Source organism: Hemitrygon akajei, chromosome 10 (genome assembly GCF_048418815.1).
Source record: "Hemitrygon akajei chromosome 10, sHemAka1.3, whole genome shotgun sequence".
NCBI classification, from domain to species: Eukaryota; Metazoa; Chordata; class Chondrichthyes; order Myliobatiformes; family Dasyatidae; genus Hemitrygon; species Hemitrygon akajei.
The window spans coordinates 124,432,417-124,450,703 of NC_133133.1; the positions used below are offsets into that span (position 1 = coordinate 124,432,417).

The following is an 18,287-nucleotide window of genomic DNA, read 5'->3' on the forward strand; positions in this document are numbered from 1 at the left end:
AAAAGCATGCAGACATGGTCAAGAGGTTCAGTTGTTTTTCAGACCAAACATCAGAATGGGGACGAAATGTGATTTAAGTGACTTTGTCCGTGGAATGATTGTTGGTGCCAGACAGGGTGGCTTGAGTATTTCAGAAGCTACTGATCTCCTGGGATTTTCACACACAATAGTCTTTAGAATTTACAGAGAATTGTGCAAGAAACAAAAAAGAATCCAGTGAGTACCAGTTCTGTGGGAAAAAACACCTTGGTTAATGAGAGAGGTCGGAGGAGAATGGCCAGACTGGTTCAAACTAACGGTAACTCAAATATCCACACGTTCCTCAAGAGCGGTGTGCAGAAGAGCATTTCTGAACACAAAACACACCAAACCTTGAAGTGGATAGGTGCAGCAGCAGAAATCCACAAACATACACTCAGTGGCCACTTTATTAAGTACAGGAGGTAAGTAATAAAGTGGCCAGTGAGTGTATATTCACCTGTACCTGACTGACTATATAGTGAGTGCAATACTCAAGTACCTGAATGTGCAGGAAGTTGATATCAACTTAGTGAACCCACATATAACTACATATATAAGCATATATATAAGTACACTGGGTGACTTTGTCTTGATTCAGGGAACTGAGAAGCAAGTGTTAATATTGGTTAAGCACTGGGATGAGTTATTAAACCATCCCCTTGAAATATTAATCAGATTCCTTTCAATTTTAATCAGCATGAAGAGTATTGAATCTGAACATCCTTTGTCTCACTGGAATTGGAATTGGCTTATTATTGTCACATGTACTGAGGTACAGTGAAAAGTTCGTCTTGCATACTGTTCATACATATCAGCTTGCTACATCGTGCATTGAGATAGTGCAAGGTAAAACAGTAATAGAATGTGAATAATGTCCAACTGCTACAAAGAAAGTGCAGCACAGGTAGACAATGGTTTTCTTATATAATTCTTTATTCTTCATAATTGTTAAACCTTGTTTTTATTGTATGTCATCAGCTGCACACCACAGCAAATTTCTAACAGATGTAAATATGCAGTATATGGTGAATAAAGTTGATCCTTGATGCTCTGTAGATTGGTCTAATAATACTTCTCTTCTGTTTGGTAAGGTCTGTTTCAAAGTGCTGGTAACAGTTGCAATCTGCAGCTAGGATCAATAAGTAAAACGAATCCTGATCGTCAAATCGGAATTAAAATGCAGCTGAACTGTAAAATTAATTGGCTCTTTCAACCTGATCTTGGGCTACTGTAAATTGCCTGGTGAGTCCCATCCAATGAAAATAATGGATGCAGCACAGCAATCAGTATGTAACAAACAGAGAATAGGCCTAATGAACACCTTTGGCTCATCAATAACACAATTTACAACAGCTCCAGGAAAGGAGTGAGTCATTACTGACGTTATGTCATTACTGAACAATCACCTGCACTATGCACTCCATTAATCAGAGGTGCAGAATGTGAAACGTGACTTTTCATATTTTACCGACATTCAGTCAGGTTTATTATCACTGAAATATGCCATGAAATTTGGCGTTTAGTGGCAGCCGTACACTGCAAGACACTAAATAGACTATCAATCTCAATAAGAAGTATACGTTACGTATTGCAAAATATAGAGAGCAAAACTACTGAGATAGTGTTCATGGGTTCATGGACTGTTCAGTATTCTGATGGTGGATGGGAAGACGCTTTTGCTGAAATACTGAGTGTGGGTCTTCAGGCTCCTGAACATCTTCCCTGATGATGCTAATGAGAAGAGGGCATATTCTGTATGGAGTGCTTCTAAATGATGGCCTTTTTGAGGCATTGCCTTTTGAAGATGTCCTCAATGATGGGTGGACAGAGACTATGATGGAGCTGGCTAAGTTAAAACAGTCTGCAGCTTTTCCCTGTGATTCATGTGGCTCTCCATTGGTTGAGGTTGACCATGGATGTTGTGTCCTAGCTATCTACATTGTTGGTGCAGTGCCGTCTCTGGCTGACGAGGCCAATGCAAGAGTGGCCGCCTCTATTGCAAAGAGCCCATCTATAAAGTAGTCCCAGCTCTACTTTCTATGGGCCCGTTTGTCTTCTGCCTCTTTCGGGAATTTTCAAGACTGCCCTGTGATTAGGCTAGTGTTAAATAGGTGAGTTGCTGGATGTCACGGCCCATTGGACCAGAGGAGCCTGTTCCGCACTTTATCTCTAAATAAAATAAAATAAAACTTTCCTTTCAAGAGGTAGAGGGGAGACTGGGCCTCTAACATAAGTTTCTACACTGTGCTCCATATCAATCTGAAAAAAAAATTAAGGAAGTCTTGTTTTAGAAGGTAACCATCCTTTAGCAATATAATTACACCTCAAAGAAATTAGAAAAATAAGTATATATATGTAATAATTAGGAAACCATTGGGAAAATGGAAAAGCAGATACAATGGTGATATTTTAAAGACACTTAAATCAACATATGGATGTAAGGAAATGGAAGGTTATAGACTGCGTAGGAGGGAAGGGTTAAATTGACCATGGAGGTAAGGTACCAGAACACCATGGGCAAAAAAACCCTGTACTATGCTATTCTGTTCTATGTTCCATGTTCCAAACAATGGATATACTTTTATTGTAATCACAAGAAATTCTGCTGATGCTGGAAATCCAAAGTAACACACAAAATGCTGGAGGAAATCAGTAGGTCAGGCAGCACCTATGGAAATAAATAAACAGTCAATGTTTCAGCAGAGACCCTCCTTCAGGACTTGAAAGGAAGGGGGAAGACACCAGAATGAAAAGGTGAGGGGAAGAGGAGGAGGCTCACTAAAAGTTGATAGGTGAAGCCAGATGGGTAGGAAAGGTAAGGAACTGGAGATGAAGAATCTGATACGGAGAGCAGACTTCCATCATGTAGGCTTGGTTGTACAGTTCTTCCTTAGAGAAGTGAAGCGCTTGTGCTAATCTCTCGTGGCAACCTCATTAAGGCACCACTATTTGCCCCCTATATGGAGCACAATTTTATAGGGTTTGTTCTGGGATTGCAATTTTTCCACTGTGTGCACAACTGGAATGGGGTCAAGGGAAGGAGTACAGTAAAGGACTTTCAGAAGTTCTTCCAGGTGATGTGAAGGCAATAAAGTACACAATTTCAAGGAGCAGGGATCTGTTCCCTTGCACATGACCTTCCCCATAGTACCAACATATGCACTCTTCCGAGCTTGGGCAGGTAGTCTCCTCCAGTAGGATGAAATCTGGCATATGTTCCTGTATCCACAACCTGGGTAACTACCTGCAGACCACTTTGGAAACATTCGTTATTGACACCCAAGGCAACAAAGCACTAAAGCTTGGATGAGAGCTTGGTTTAGAACAGGAGAACTGGTGAGGAGGTGTATGGGCAGGATATTGGGGCTAACAGGGTAAACAGATCAGCCATGATGAAATGGCAGAGCAGACTAGATGGGCCAAATGGCCTAATTCTGCTGCTATATGGTCTAATGGACTTATTCCAACCCTCGGAAAAAGATACTAGCCGTGTAGTTTTTCTGAGCCTGTCATATGTTAGAATCTTAAATCAGGTCTCCCTTCAGTCTCTGCAGCTCCAAAGTAAACAACCTAAGTTTCCTCTAACCTCCTTATATTGCATTCCCTCCAATCCAGGCAACACCATCTTCAGCACCCTGTTCCAATTCTCCACACCCTTCCTACAATGGGCTTATCAGAAATGAATGCAACACTCCTGATGTGTCCGAACCAGGGTTTTATAAAGCCACAACATAGCTTTCTGACTCCCAAGATCGATACAATAAGGACAAACATGCCACTCGTCTTCTTTACAAACATGTTGACTTAAGCGGCCACTTTCAGTGAGCTATGGACTTGGATCCCAAGACACTTCTGTGCATTCACACTGTTAGGGTCTTGCCACTACCTTGTAGTGTCTCTTTACATTTAATCTCCCGAAGTGGAGCATCTCACACTTGGAGAAGATATATATTTATAATAGTGATTTTTACGATATGAAGATATCCTTGAATATTCCACAGCTCACTAAATACTTTTGAAATGTAGATACTGTTGTAATGTAGGAAATAGATTTATGGGCCCTGTACCAATAGTAATGTAATAATCCACTTTAGTGGTGTTGCTAGACAAATGCATGAATGTTAGCCTTAACAAGAGGAGAGTTCAGCCATTGGACATTGATTTAACATCTGAATCTAATGGTGGCACTCGCAGAGAACAACTGTGAAAGCCTGAAGAAAATTCTTTTGGACTGACTCTATCATATGGTTCAGCAGCTGCATCAGCTGAAACCTGGTCGACCGTCGTTTCCCAGCCAAGACAGCCAGGTTCCAAAGGGAGTGTGAAAGCTTAGTGCCAGAGTAAAGATATTTCTCAAGATGGTATAGTTCTCCCCCACACTCCAATTACATAGTTGATGTGAATGCAGGCATATATTATACTAAACCATTATGTGCAATGCATGAAGAATTTGATACCCATTCCATGTTAAATGGTATTCTAAAGCCATGCAGTTAATGGTAATTTTTCACATTAATCTCTTTCAGAATGATCGTCGAGCATGCTCTCCTAGTATTCTCCATGATTCAGTGATGTTCCGACTTATTTCTTAAACTTCTGATGACCTTATGGCCTTATCCGATGGAACAAATTTATTTGAAAATGAGGGAGGATAGTTTGTCATTTGCAGGGTTTCTGATTTTAAATAAGATCATAAGCAGCAATAGATTAAAATCAGCAATGTTAAAATTGTTTAAATTTACGGATTACCTTTAGAAGGTTTAAGTGCAGAGACACTGTTGTGTCATGGACATATGGGTTGCACTGCAGACTGTGCACTCAAAATTTAAGATTGTTTATTGTCTGTCTTCAGTACATGAGACTAAGATTAAGATTAGCTTTATTTGTCACGTATATCAAAACATATAGTAAGCAATAGGCGTTATTTGTATCAAATCAAATCAGCAAGGAATGTGTCACTATGCTTCCAGTACCAAATAGCACGCCCACAACTCTCTGATCCTAATTATATGTCTTTGGAATAGGAGCAAACTGGAATACCCAGAAGAAGCCCGCATGGTTGTTGGGAGAACGGACAGTAGCGGGAATTGAACCTCGATTTTATAGTTGGTGCTGTAAAGCTATGCGCTAATCACTATGCTACTGTGCCACCCTACGTGTAAAGGAGATCAAAATGATTGTATCTCTAGATCCGATGCTGCGGTAAAAAGCACAATAAGCATAGAGAACATAGTAAATATGAATGTAAAGCAATCCTATAAAACACGATGTAAAACTGAGTGTGGCTCCATATACATTAGCTGGTATACTGTACATAAACTGATTGTATGTAAATGAAGCAGGACTGTGAGGTGTGAGAAGTATAAGCACAAAGTGACGGTGCATTGGGTATGAAGGGTGCTGAGGGGCTATTGAGAGGCGTGGTTGATGTGGACGTAGTGAACAACATCTCAGTTACTTCATCTTCTCACAATGAAAGCATTCAGCAAGCACATGGAAAATCAGAATAAAAACCATAGATGGAGCAATTCTGAAATAGAAAGACAAAATAATGGAAACACTTGGCATGTCATGCAGCATCCATGGGAAAAGAGTTAATCTCTCAAATTGAAATTGGCTTGATGATAAGAGACAGTTGTTGACAGTGCATGATTGATTAAAAAATATTAAAGATGGAAGATTAATTTTATTGAAGGTTAAAGATTAGCTTTATTTGTCACATGTACATCGAAACACCAAAACATACAGTGAAATTTGTTGCTTATGTCAGAGACCAACACAGTCTGAGATCTACTGGGGGCAGCCCGCAAATGTCGTCATGCTCCCAGTCGACATAGCATCACACGCTAAATGCTGGAGGACGTCCGCAGGTCAGGCAGCAACTATGGAGAGGAAATAAACAGTTCAGAATAAGACCCTTCATCAGGACTCCATAGGCATACACTGTAACCTGTACATCATTTTTGGAATGTGGGAGGAAACCCGAGCATCCGGAGGAAACCCACACAGTCACAGAGAGAATGTACAAACTCCTTGCAGACAGGATGGGAGTTGAACTCCAATTACCGATCACTGGCACTGAAGTGCATTGTGTTAACCGTGCTGCCAATGGGATTGCTTTTCTATTTGTGAGCCTTATGACCACTGGAGTGTTACAGGATTGGTTGTGGGACTCTTATTACTATCAATGTAGTAGGTATATATAATAAGTTTGCAGATGACATTAAAACAGACTGTTGTTGATAGTGAGGAGGACAAAGAATAATATTGGTCAGCCAGTGAGTTGGTTAGTGGTAGCAGATGTAATTTAATCCTGGTAAATGTGAGCCCATACGACATGTTTCCATAATTCCCTTTACCCAGCCTTAATACTGATACATCTGACTTTATTGTCTCCCTCTCAAACTGCAGGGTAAATTCTATCATATTGTGATCACTGCTTCCCAAAGGTTCCTTTATCTTAAGCTCTCTAATCAAATCTTGTTCATTACACAATACCCAATCCAGAATTGCCTTTCCCCTAATGGGCTCAACCACAAGCAGCTCTAAAAAGCCAACTCGTAAGCATTCTACAAATGCCTTTTGTTGGGATCCAGCACCAACCTAATTTTTCCAGTCTACCAGCATACTGAAATCACCCATCACTATCATAATATTGCCCTTATTACATGCCTTTTCTATTTCCCATTGAAATTTATACCCCACATCCTGGCTACTTTTCGGGGACTTGGATGTAACTCCCATCGGTATCTTTTTACCCTTGCATTTTCGTAATTCTACCTTCAAGGATTCTACCTCTTCTGATCCTATGTTTCCTCTTTCTAAGGATTTGAATTCATTTTTTACAAACAGAGCCACCCACCTAAACCCTTCTGCCTACCTGCCTATCCCTTCAATATAAGGTGTATCCTTGGATGTTAAGCCCCAAGTATAATCTTCTTGCATTCATGTCTCAGTGATGCCCATAATGTCATACCTGTCAACCTTTAACTGCGCTACAAGATCACTTGTCTTATTCCCTATACTGCGTGCATTCAAATATAACATCTTCAGTCCTCATAAACTCTTCTCGGGCTTCCAGCTGGGTCAAGATATTGATTTGAACTGACATTTTGATGACAAACTCTTCCACCTTCATGAAGGTGGTGGAGTTTGTCATCGAAACATCAGTCAAAATGGACACCTGGACCCAGATGGAAGCCCGAGAAGAACTTATACGTCATGTGTGTCAGGAAAGAACTAGATCCTTTATCATCTTCACTCTTGTATTCATCATGCTTTTCGATTTTGCCGCCATGTTCACCTCATCCCACTGAAAGCAGTTTTGTAAGGTGATACATTTGGTGGGGCCTTATGTCAAGGTAGCATTTACCCCATGAATGGTAGGTGCCTAGGGAGGATTGAGGAACAATGGGACCTTACTGTACAAGTTCAAGCATCGCTGAAGGTAGCAGCACATTTAATTGAGGGAGTTAAAAAGACACATATAGGGTGTTTGCCTTCACAGTTTCTCCTTCATGTCTACACCTCTTGCCGTCTCAGTAAAGCAATCAACATAATCAAAGACCCCACCCCGCCTGAACATTCTTCCACTGGGCAGAAGATGCAAAGCCTGAAAGCACTCCAGGCTCAAGAACACCTCTGCCCCATTGTTATGAGACTATTAATTGATCCCCTGGTATGATAAGATAGACTGTTGAGCTTACAGTCTACCTAATTATGCCCTGGCATCTTATTCTCTGCCTGCACTGCACTTTAACATTTTGTTTTGCATTCTGTTACTGTTTTTTCCTAGTACCACCTCAATGTACTGTTGTCGTGAAACCAGCTGTATGAATGTCATGTAAAACAAAACTTTTTTCACTTTTACTGGGTACAAGGAAGGCATCACGGGCACAATCACAGCACCAGTGTTTCAATTCTAATGCAGTCTGTAAGGAGTTTGCACGTTCTCCCTGGTGACCATATGGGTTTCCTGCAAGTGCTCCCACATTCCAAAAGACTTGTTTAGGGTTAGTTAGCTCTGTTGCTGCTGGAAGCATGGAAAGACCTGCAGGCTCTGCCCAGTGTCTTTGTGATGCAAGTGACACATTTTACTGTATGTTTCAATGTTTACACGTGCATGTGACTAATAAAACTAATCACTTTAAAGTGAAAATAATAAACTAATTTACCAATTTAATTTTGAATATTAGAGTAGGAAGTCCTACTCTGAGTACATCTTTATGAAATATTGGCTAATGCAGAGTTGGAATATTTTGTACATTTCTGGTTACCTGACAACAGAGAGTACGTGGCTGCACTGGAGAGGCTGCTGAAGAGATCCGCCACAATGCTGCTTGGGGCAGGAAGTTTCAGTTATGAGGAGAGACTGGATGTGCTGGTCTTGTTTGCCTTGGAACAAAAGAGGCAGAGAGGGACGGAGGAGGTGTAAAAAATTGTGAGAGGCTGAGATTGAGCTAATAGTAAGAAGTTTCCCTCCATGGTTGAGGTGTCCAAGACAGAGGGGTATAGGTTGAGATGAAAGGAAAGAGGTTTAAAAGGGATCTGTGGAAGACATTGTTCACCCAGAAGAAAGATCCAATCTGGAATACCCTGTCTGAAAAGGAATTCGAGACAGGTAGTCCTATGATAGAATCATAATCAGGTTTATTATCATCGATATACACTGACAAATGTGTTGTTTTGCAGCAGCAACACAGTGCAAGACATGTGTAATGCTCAGAAATCTTACGGTTGTTTTCTTTTGCACAATGCTGACTTCTGCTGGTCCCATCTGCAAGAACCCAGAGCCTCAGGAGGGTTTTTAAAAAAATAAATATTGAAACTCGTTATCTGATAAAGACCTGTGATTTCTGCCCTGTTATCTCTGGAGCTCGGAATGCAAACTGATTGGATTTCACCGTAAAGTGGGTAGAGGCTGCATCAGCTGTGCATTGTCTGTAAATGGTCCCTCTTCCAGGTGTTAGCTTTTGCAGAGCCTCTGCAGCCCACTGGAATGCAGACCTGCTGAACCCTGCTGTAAACACTCATTGTCACTCCTGATGCAGGAACTGTCAAGATAAACTTACCGTTCAGAACTTGACATGCCGCACATTCAGCAGCTGCTAATGATTCCTGACGCTGGTATTCACTGACATGATGTGAGACAGGTATCTTCCCTTGTCTAATTGACACAAGGGAATCCCTCTTGGCTTTGAGCCTTGCACTGGGCAATTGTTTAATTGGGGACAATGCCTTTTAATCTTTCATTTCGGAGGTATAGTTCATGTAATTCCTGCAGGGAATGTTATATCTTATTTATTTATTTTAATGAGAGCTACATCACAGTAACAGGCCCTTTCCAGCCCATGAGCCCACGCTGCCCAATTTCACCCATGTGACCAATTAGCCTATTAACCTGCACATCTTTGGATTGTGGGAGGAAACCCAAGAGCTCACGGAGGGAATGTACAAACTTGATGCAGACAGATGCTGGAATTGAACCCAGGTCACTGGCACTGTAGTAACATTGCACTAACAACTACCATGCCGTCCGTACTCCACTACCTCAGCCCTACGCTCTAGGCCTCCTGCTCTTCAATCCTCGGTCTCTCCACAGACACCTTTTCTAAGAGCTCCTCTACTTCTACAGAGCTTATCTTTGGAGTGCTTGAGTCATAGAAACATGACAGAGGGAGGACCATCTCATTCTTAAACCATTTCATTATCCCCACAGTTTTATTAGGTTCTGTGTCCCCCAACCAGATTCTATCATTCTCCAACAGAGCAGGAGCAATTTACAGTAGTCAGTCAGACTAGGATCACACACAAAGTGTTGGAGGAACTCGGCACGTCAGGCAGCGTTCTGGGCCCTTCGTTGGGACTGGAAAGGAAAGGTGGGCAGAAGCTAGATTAAGACGGTGGGGGGAAGGGAAGGAGTTCAAAATGACAGGTGATAGGTGAAAGGGGGAATGTAGGTTGGTGGGGGAGGAGAATGAAGTGAGAAGCTGGGAGGTGATAGGTGGATAAGGTAAAGGACTGAAGAATAAGGAACATACATATGGATGGTAAGCGACAGTATTGCCAGAAACATGGTATAAGAACCAAAAGGAGGTAAGGAAAGGAATGATGCATGGTGAAGTAGACCTTTTACTAATCAATTCTATCTGTTCAGCCACATTTGTTAGTCATTATTTCTTCCATCGAGGACGTACGGGGTAGTGAGATCATTGTGGAGCATGACAATATGCCAAAGCATTTTGAGGTAAATAAAGAGGCAATATTGGATGTCTTTAAGAGCATTAAGGTGGATAGCTTCCAGGGCCGCAGGTTATTGAGGGAATTCAGAGAAGAGTTTGATGATACCTGACCAAAATCTCTCTGGCCACCAGCAAGGTCCTAGAGGACTGGTGAATAGTTAAATTGCTCTGTTGTTCAAGAAGGGGAATAGGGACAGACCGGCGAGTCACACATCAGTCTTCCCTGTAGCATATCACTCTGCATCTATGCCCCACTTCTATCGATAAGACAAGACATAGGAGTAGAATTAGGACATTCAGACAATCAAGTCTGCTCTGGCATTCAGACATGACTGTTGTTCCTATTCACAAAATCCAGGCCTTTAATAATAGAGCCATGGGGTCATTTATTTATTTTGTTATTTAGAGATACAACATGATAACAAGCCCTTCTGGCCCAACGAGCCCACGCTGCCCAATTACACCTATCTGACCAACTAACCTACTAACCCATAAACCCATGCAGTCATGAGAGATGTTACAAAGGGCAGCGGGAATTGAACCTGCGTCACTGGCACTGCAATAGCATTTTGCTAACCTCTACACTATTGTGCCGCTTCATCATATGGCATGGTAAAAGAGCTTTTGGCCAACTATGCTATCCATCAGTCACATTGGCTCATATCCCTCCAGACCACTCCTATCCATGTACTTATCCAAATGTCTTGTGAATGTTGTTAATGCACCTGCTTCAGCCACTTTCTCTGACAGTTTGATCCATATCTGTACAATACTCTGCTTGAGGAAGTTGCCCTTCGAGTCCATTTTAAATCTTAACTCTCTCATCTTAAACCTAGACCCTTGAGTTTTTAGCTCCCCTTCCCTGGAGAAGAATTATGTGCATTGACCATTAACCATATAACAATTACAGCACAGAAATAGGCTATCTTGGCCCTTCTAGTCCGTGCCGAACGCTTACTCTCACCTAGTTCCACTGAACCGCACTCAGCCCATAACCCTCCATTCCTTTCCTGTCCATATACCTATCCAATTTTAGTTTAAATGACAATATCGAACCTGCCTCTACCACTTCTACTGGAAGCTCGTTCCACACAGCTACCACTCTCTGAGTAAAAAAATTCCCCCTCGTGTTACCCCTAAACTTTTGCCCCCTAATTCTGAACTCATGTCCTCTTGTTTGAATCTCCCCTATGTCTCTCATGATTTTATAAACCTCTCTAAGATTGCCCCTCAGTCTCCTACATTCCAAGGAATAAAGTCCTTGCTTAGTTAACCTCTTCCAATAACTCAATCTTCAGGTCTTGGTAGCATCCTTTTAAATCTGGTCTGTACTTTTTCCAGTTTAATGATGTCCTTGCTAAAATAGAGCAACCAAAATTGTACATGATAATCAAGGTGTGGCCTCACTAACAACTTGTACAACTTGACAAGATCCCTCGTGGTGGGTTCATCCAGAAGATGAGATCCATGGTGAATTGGATTTCCCAAAGAACACAAAGGGTAGTGGTCAATGGTACTTATTCTGACTGAAGGTTTGTAATCAGTGGTGCTCTGCAGGGATCTGTACTGGAACATCTGCTGTTTGTGATAATATATAAATGACTAAGATGAAAACATGAATGGAAGGGTTAGTAAATTTTCTGGTGACACAAAAATTGGGGACATTGTGGATGATTTAGAAGATTGGATAGACAGGAAATAGATCAGTTGCAGATATGAGTGGAGATATGTCAGGGGGAGGTTAATCCAGCCAAGTGTGAATAGCTGAAATTTGGGAGATCAAATGTAAAGGGAAAGTTCACAGGTAATGACAGGACACTCAACAGTGTTGATGTACAGAGGATGCTTTGGTTCCAAGACCGTAGCTCCCTGAAGGCAGAAGCATAAGTTCATAGGGTGGTAAAGAAGGTGTATGGCATGCTTACCTTATTATTTGGGCATTGGGTTTGACTCTAGTAAGGATGCATCTGGAGTATTGCTTTCATTTCTGGTCTCCCTACAAGTGGAATCTTTGGAGAGATTGAAGAGTGGGTTTTGCAAGATGCTGCCTGGTTCAGAGGACATGTGCTATAAGGACAGGTTATATAAACCTGGGTTATTTTCTCTGGAGCAGTGGAGGCTGAGAAGAGATTTCATAGAAATTTATATGATTATGAGAAACATTCACAGACAGATGGATACTTTTATCCCCCAGGTTTGAAATGTCTAATACAAGAGGGCCTGCTTGTATGGTCAGAAGGGGTAAGTTCAACAGAGGCTATGGAACTTGAGATAGTTAATGAGGATGTCTTGGGATAGCTGCAGTACAGCAAAGGACATGTTGGATATCTTTAAAATGCACGAAGGTAGATAAATCTCCGGGGGTTGATCTGGTAATATCTAAGAACACTGTGGAAAGCTAGAGAAGAAATTGGAAGAACTCAGACTGAGGTATGTACATCATTATTGGTGATGGGTGAAATGCAGGAAGATTGGCCGATGAAGAACGCTGTGTCTTTATTTGGGAAGGGATGCAAAGAAAAGCCTGCGAATGATAGATTAATAAGCCTAACATCTGTGGTAGGGAAGTTATCACTTAGGGAAGTAGGGGGATCCTGATGGAGAAGATACATATGTATTTAGTAAGACTGATGTTGATTAGGGACAATTAACCCAGGCTTGTGCATGGAAAACATGTCTCATGAATTTGACTGAAAATTTGAAGAATTTAAAAGGTTAATGAGGGTAGGAGAATACCCATCATTTATGGATTTCATTATGGTCCTTGGTAAGAGTCTGCATGGTAAAATGCTATGGAAAGTTATGTCCATAAGAACATTAGGAGCAGAACTAGGCCATTTGGCCCATCGAGTCTGCTCCGCCATTTCATCATAGCTGATCCAATTTTCCTCTTGGCCCCAATCTCCTGCTTTCTCCCTGTATCCCTTCATGTCCTAACCAATCAAGAATCTATCAACCTCTGACTCAAATATACATAAAGACTTGGCCTCCACAGCTGCCTGTGGCAAAAAACTCCATAGATTCACCACTCTCTGGCTAAAGAAATGCCACATGGGATCTAACAAGAGCTAGCCAATGTGATACACAATTATCTTGATGGTAGCATTTAGAGGATAATGGTGGTGTTGGTGGTTGGACTGGAGTCCAATGACTAGAGGTTCTCCCCACATGTCAGTGCTAGGCTTATCGTTATTTGTCATCTATAGCAATGTTGTGGATGAGAATATGCAAGGAAGGGATGATTAGTAAGGTAAATCATTAGTAATGACTTACAAAGGAATCTTGATCAGTTAAGGAATTAGGCTGAGGAATGGCATATTAGGAAAGACAAATATGAGAGTAGGACTTTTGCAGTAGTTTGTTGGGCCCTGGGTGGTGTTGTAGAATAAGGGGACCTAGAAGTACAAGTCTTCATCAGTAATGGCATTGAGAATAGAAGTTGGAATGGTATATTGTAGTTGTACAAGATGTTGGTGAGGCTGAGTTGGGAATACTGTGTTCAGCTTTGAACATCCTGATATAGGAAGATGACATTAAACTGGAAAGAGTGCAAGGAGTTTTACAAAATGTTGCTGGGACCTGAGAGGCTGAATTATGGAGAAATAATGGGAAGGTTGCTACCTTTTTCATTGGAGCATCGGAGGTGACCTTATTGAGCTGTATAAAACTACAAGAAGCACTGATAGAGTCAATGCGCACAGTCTTTTCCCCTGGGTTGTGGAATCAAGAATTAGAGGATGTAAGTTTAAAGTGAGAAGGGAGATATTTCATAAGAACCTGAGGGGCAACCTTTTCACCCAGAGAGTGGTCAGCATATGCAATGAGCTGTCAGAAAAAGTGACTGAAGCAGGCAGATTAACAATATTTAAAACTACTTGGACAGGTACATGGATAATTATGTTGAGAGGTATATAGGCCAAATGCAAGCAAAGGGGACTGGCTTAGATAGGAACCTTGGTTGCATGGCCCAATAGGAGTGAAAGGCCCATGTTGAATCTGCATAACTATGACTATGAATCTGTGAGATTATTTGCAGAGAGGAATGTGCTCCAGTGGCAAAGGTGGAGGGAGATATGATAGTGGCATTTAGGAAGCTCTTAGATAGGCACATGAATATTGTTATGGATAGATCTATTTCTTTCAGAGCAATGACCACCCTCCCTCCTTCGCACTACGTATTGATCTGTTATCCGCTCATGTGCTGTTGTCTACGCATGAACATTGTTCTCTCTTTCACTGCATTGTGAATACACCAGTTAAAGCCGACTCCCCTGTACATGCTTTTACTTAATCGATATGTAATTGTGCATGGACATAACAAATTGGCGATGAGTACAAATCTGAATGTCAGTAAATATCACAAACTGCCCTAACAGTTACAGGATGAAACAGCGAGAGTTAAAACTGCACGAGAAAGCTGTCACGGACCTCTAATAAAGGAACGTGTGAGAAAGAGTGAAAGACACGTTGAATTTAAAGTGAAAATAATGCAGTGATGGCTTCAGTCAGAAAAGTTGACGAATTTGATAGCATTAATGAAGGCTGGGTGTCATATATCAAGAGGGTTGAACTGTATTGTAACATGAACAACGTGGAGGAGCAAAAGAAAGCCCCTAAACTTTTTAGCTTATAGCTTAATAGGTGCAAGAATAGGTACAGTCTCTTACACAACTTAGTAACCCCTGCAAAGCCAGGAAGCAAGATCTTCAATGAAACTGCAACAATTTTACAAAACCACTTGTGCTCTAAACTGATGGTAATAGCTGTGTTATTTAGATTTTACAAAAGGAACAAGACAAAATATGAAAGCATTTCTGAATGCAGTGCAAACTTTCCCAGTACTATGACTTTAGAGATGGACTTTCTGATGGAGTAAAGGATAGGCTTGTATGTGGCCTGCATAGTCAAAGCACTCAAGAGAGGCCACTGTCTGAAAAAGACCTAACCTTAGAACAGGCATTGATCATCGCAACCTCATTAGAGACTGCAGAAAAGGATGCAACAAAACCACAGGAAAAGGAGTTTAGAATGTGAAATGCACAAAATATCCCTGAATGGTGCAAAAAGCCAATGATGTTACAGTATCGATGTGGCAAATTCTCCCACAAAGCAAATGACTGTTGGTTCAAAGAAAAAGTCTGTAGAAAGTGTCACAAACAAGGTCACATAGAGAGAGTGTGCAAGGCAGACAGAAAGCACAACCAAACAGAAAATTCATACCGAGAAAAGAGTTTCACACACAAAACTCAGCAAATGCACGAAGTGACTGAGTGTGAAACAGACAACAGGAGTTTGATGAAGATGAGCTTTCATGGCTAGAATTGCATAACATTACTGAAGCAAATCACAAAATCATATGAATCACAATAGATGTGTCTGGTGTAAAACTGAAAAAGGAACTAGACACAGGGTCAGCTTTGTTTATAATTAGAGGCTGACTACAACAGACTGTTTTCTAACCTACCATCAGAGAAGTGATGCTAAAGACCTACACAGACAAAAAAGTGTCTCCCAAAGGCAAACTGAAAGTAAAGGTGATGTATGGAGACTAAACACAGCAGTTGGAGCTTCATGTATTGAAAATTGGAGGGCCAGCACTTTTTGAGCGTCAGTGGTTAAGAAAAATCCAACTAGACTGGCACTCAATCACAGCTCTCCATGTGGCATTAACAGACAACAGCAACCCAAATGGTAGTACTAACCAGAGGCTATCACAGCTGCTTAATGCTAATCAGAAGGTGCTTGAGAAGGGAATAGATAAGCTTGGTCAAAACTCTTTTTGCGTGCCAAAGAGTTCAAAGTGCACACCCACAGACACCATTACACCCATGAGAGTGGACGTCTTCACCATGGCAAGGAGTACATATTGACTTTATTGGGTCATTCATGGATTCCTTGCTTCTGATTGCGGTGGATGCTTATTTGAAGAGGCTGGAGGTTACATCAATGAAGACAACCACCTCAGCAAAGACTGTCTGAGGACTATCTTCACCAGAAATGGCTTACCCAAACAAATTGTGAGTGACAATACACCACAATACACATCAGAAGGATTCCAACTGTTCATGAGGAAAAATGGCATAAAAAATGGCATTTCATGTCAGCGCCTCACCACCCAGCAATGAGTGGGTTAGCTGAAAGCTTATCCAAAACTTTAAGAAGTCCATTAAAACAATGGACAAAGAGGACATATCTCTACAGCACAAGCTGGACAACTTCCTTTACGTGTATCGGAAGTCTGTTCATGCGACAACAAATCAAACACCTGCAAAGCTGTTCATGAGCAGGAATCTGATATCTCACATTGACCTCCTAAAACCAGACCTCCAGAGAGAAGTACAGAATAAAATGTTCAGCCAGTTGTCAAGTGAAGCAGGAAGGAGCTTGAGATTGAACAGGAAGTCCTAGCGCGTGATTACCGAGATGACGAGTGGAGATCCCACAGGATAGCTACAAGAACTGGACCACTGATGTACACAGTGGATGTTGGAGATCAGACATAGAGACATCATGTGGACCAGATACTAAATTCTCCACCAAAGAACACACCTGAGTCGACTGCATCCAACATGATGGACACATTACAGTCACCAGACTTAACTCTTAGTGATTGTGTCACTGACAGCAACATGACACTGGAAACCAAGTTATCCTGGGCCAGACACCTACCAAACCTTATGCCACTCCATAGGTCCAGAGGCACGATGAGAATGTTATTGTTGACAAGACACATGTCAAACCTGATGCCACTCCACAGGTCCAGAGGTGTTATCCTGAAAGAAACAAAGCACCACCCAAAAGGTTGAACCTTTAGAACTGTGAAGTTAGTTCTGCACTGTTATTGTGAAAGTGTGTTTACTTGGAATATGGGTTTATGAAAGAAAAATTGAATGTTGTGTACATATACAGTTTTATGTTGCATTAATCTAAAGGGGGAGGAAGTGTAATGTACGGATCTATTTCTTTTAGACCAATAGCCCCCCAGCACTTAGTATTGGTCTGTTGTCTGCATATGCGCTGTTGTCTATGCCTGTGCGTGGTTCTCTGTCCCTCACTGCAATGTGAATAGTTGAAGCTATCTCCCGCGTCTGTGCTTTTATTTAATCGATACGTAGTTGTGCACAGACACAACAGATATGAAGAGAATGGAGAGATATGGACCACTTGCAGGCAGAGGGATTCAGTGTCATTAGCTTAATAAATTCTGCACAACCCCATGGACTTGTGTCCTGTGCTGTGCTCTTTGGTGTTCTCTGTTCTATGGTCTAATTGCAGCAATGTCTCTTAATTCTATACTCAATGCCCTGAATGATGAAGGCTACGTAACAAACAATTTCATCATCAGTATGTCTAGCTGTAATGCCACTATAAAGCAGACAATGTACTTGTACTCCCTGGTCCACTGCTCCACAGCACTCCCAAGGGCTTGACCATCCACTGTACAAGTCCTACCCTGGTATCACTTCCAACTGTGCATCACTTAGCACTTGTCTGAATTGAAAGACATGTGCCACTCAATGGCTCACTTAGCCTGCTGATCAAGAAAGTTCAATGATTTTTATAACATTTGTGACATCACCTATTTTAGTGTTAACTGCAAACTTACTGCCAATGCTGTTTCTTAAATTTCCTCTGCGGCTGCTCTGTTATGAAGGAAAAAAACTTGTGCAGCCCTTCTCCAGCCATCCCATTCAGACTGTAAATGCGAAACAAGGCAAAAAGAACTGAACGATTAACATAATTTCAGATCAGATGTTTGAGTGGCATCACAACGACAATCTCACACTCAACATCTGCAAGACCAAAAAATTGATTGTAGACTTCAGGAAGTGGAAGACAGGGGAGCCGGATCCAATCCTCAGTGAGGGGTCAGCATGGGAAAGGGTGGGCATTTTTAAATTGCCTGGTGCCAGCACCTCATCCTATCTATGCAGGGCCCAACATATTGTTGCAATCTGAATGAACCTATGCCAGCAGCTCTACTTCATTAAGAGTTTGAGGAGATTTGGTATGGCACCAAAGACT

At 41.5% G+C, this 18,287-nt stretch overlaps 1 protein-coding gene and 1 long non-coding RNA gene across 4 annotated transcripts in view; one reads left to right on the top strand and one right to left on the bottom strand.

The window, feature by feature from the left end:
• Positions 1–18,287, top strand: part of LOC140734642 (A disintegrin and metalloproteinase with thrombospondin motifs 20-like) — a 536,409-nt gene that overhangs the window by 344,667 nt on the left and 173,455 nt on the right. The gene's annotated exons all lie outside the window — the stretch shown is intronic.
• LOC140734643 (uncharacterized) overlaps positions 5,586–18,287 on the bottom strand; it is an 84,368-nt gene continuing 71,666 nt past the window's right edge. For both annotated transcript variants that reach the window (XR_012100581.1, XR_012100582.1), the window contains one exon: positions 5,586–5,903. This is a non-coding gene — a long non-coding RNA (uncharacterized lncRNA). The remainder of the gene's footprint in view (positions 5,904–18,287) is intronic.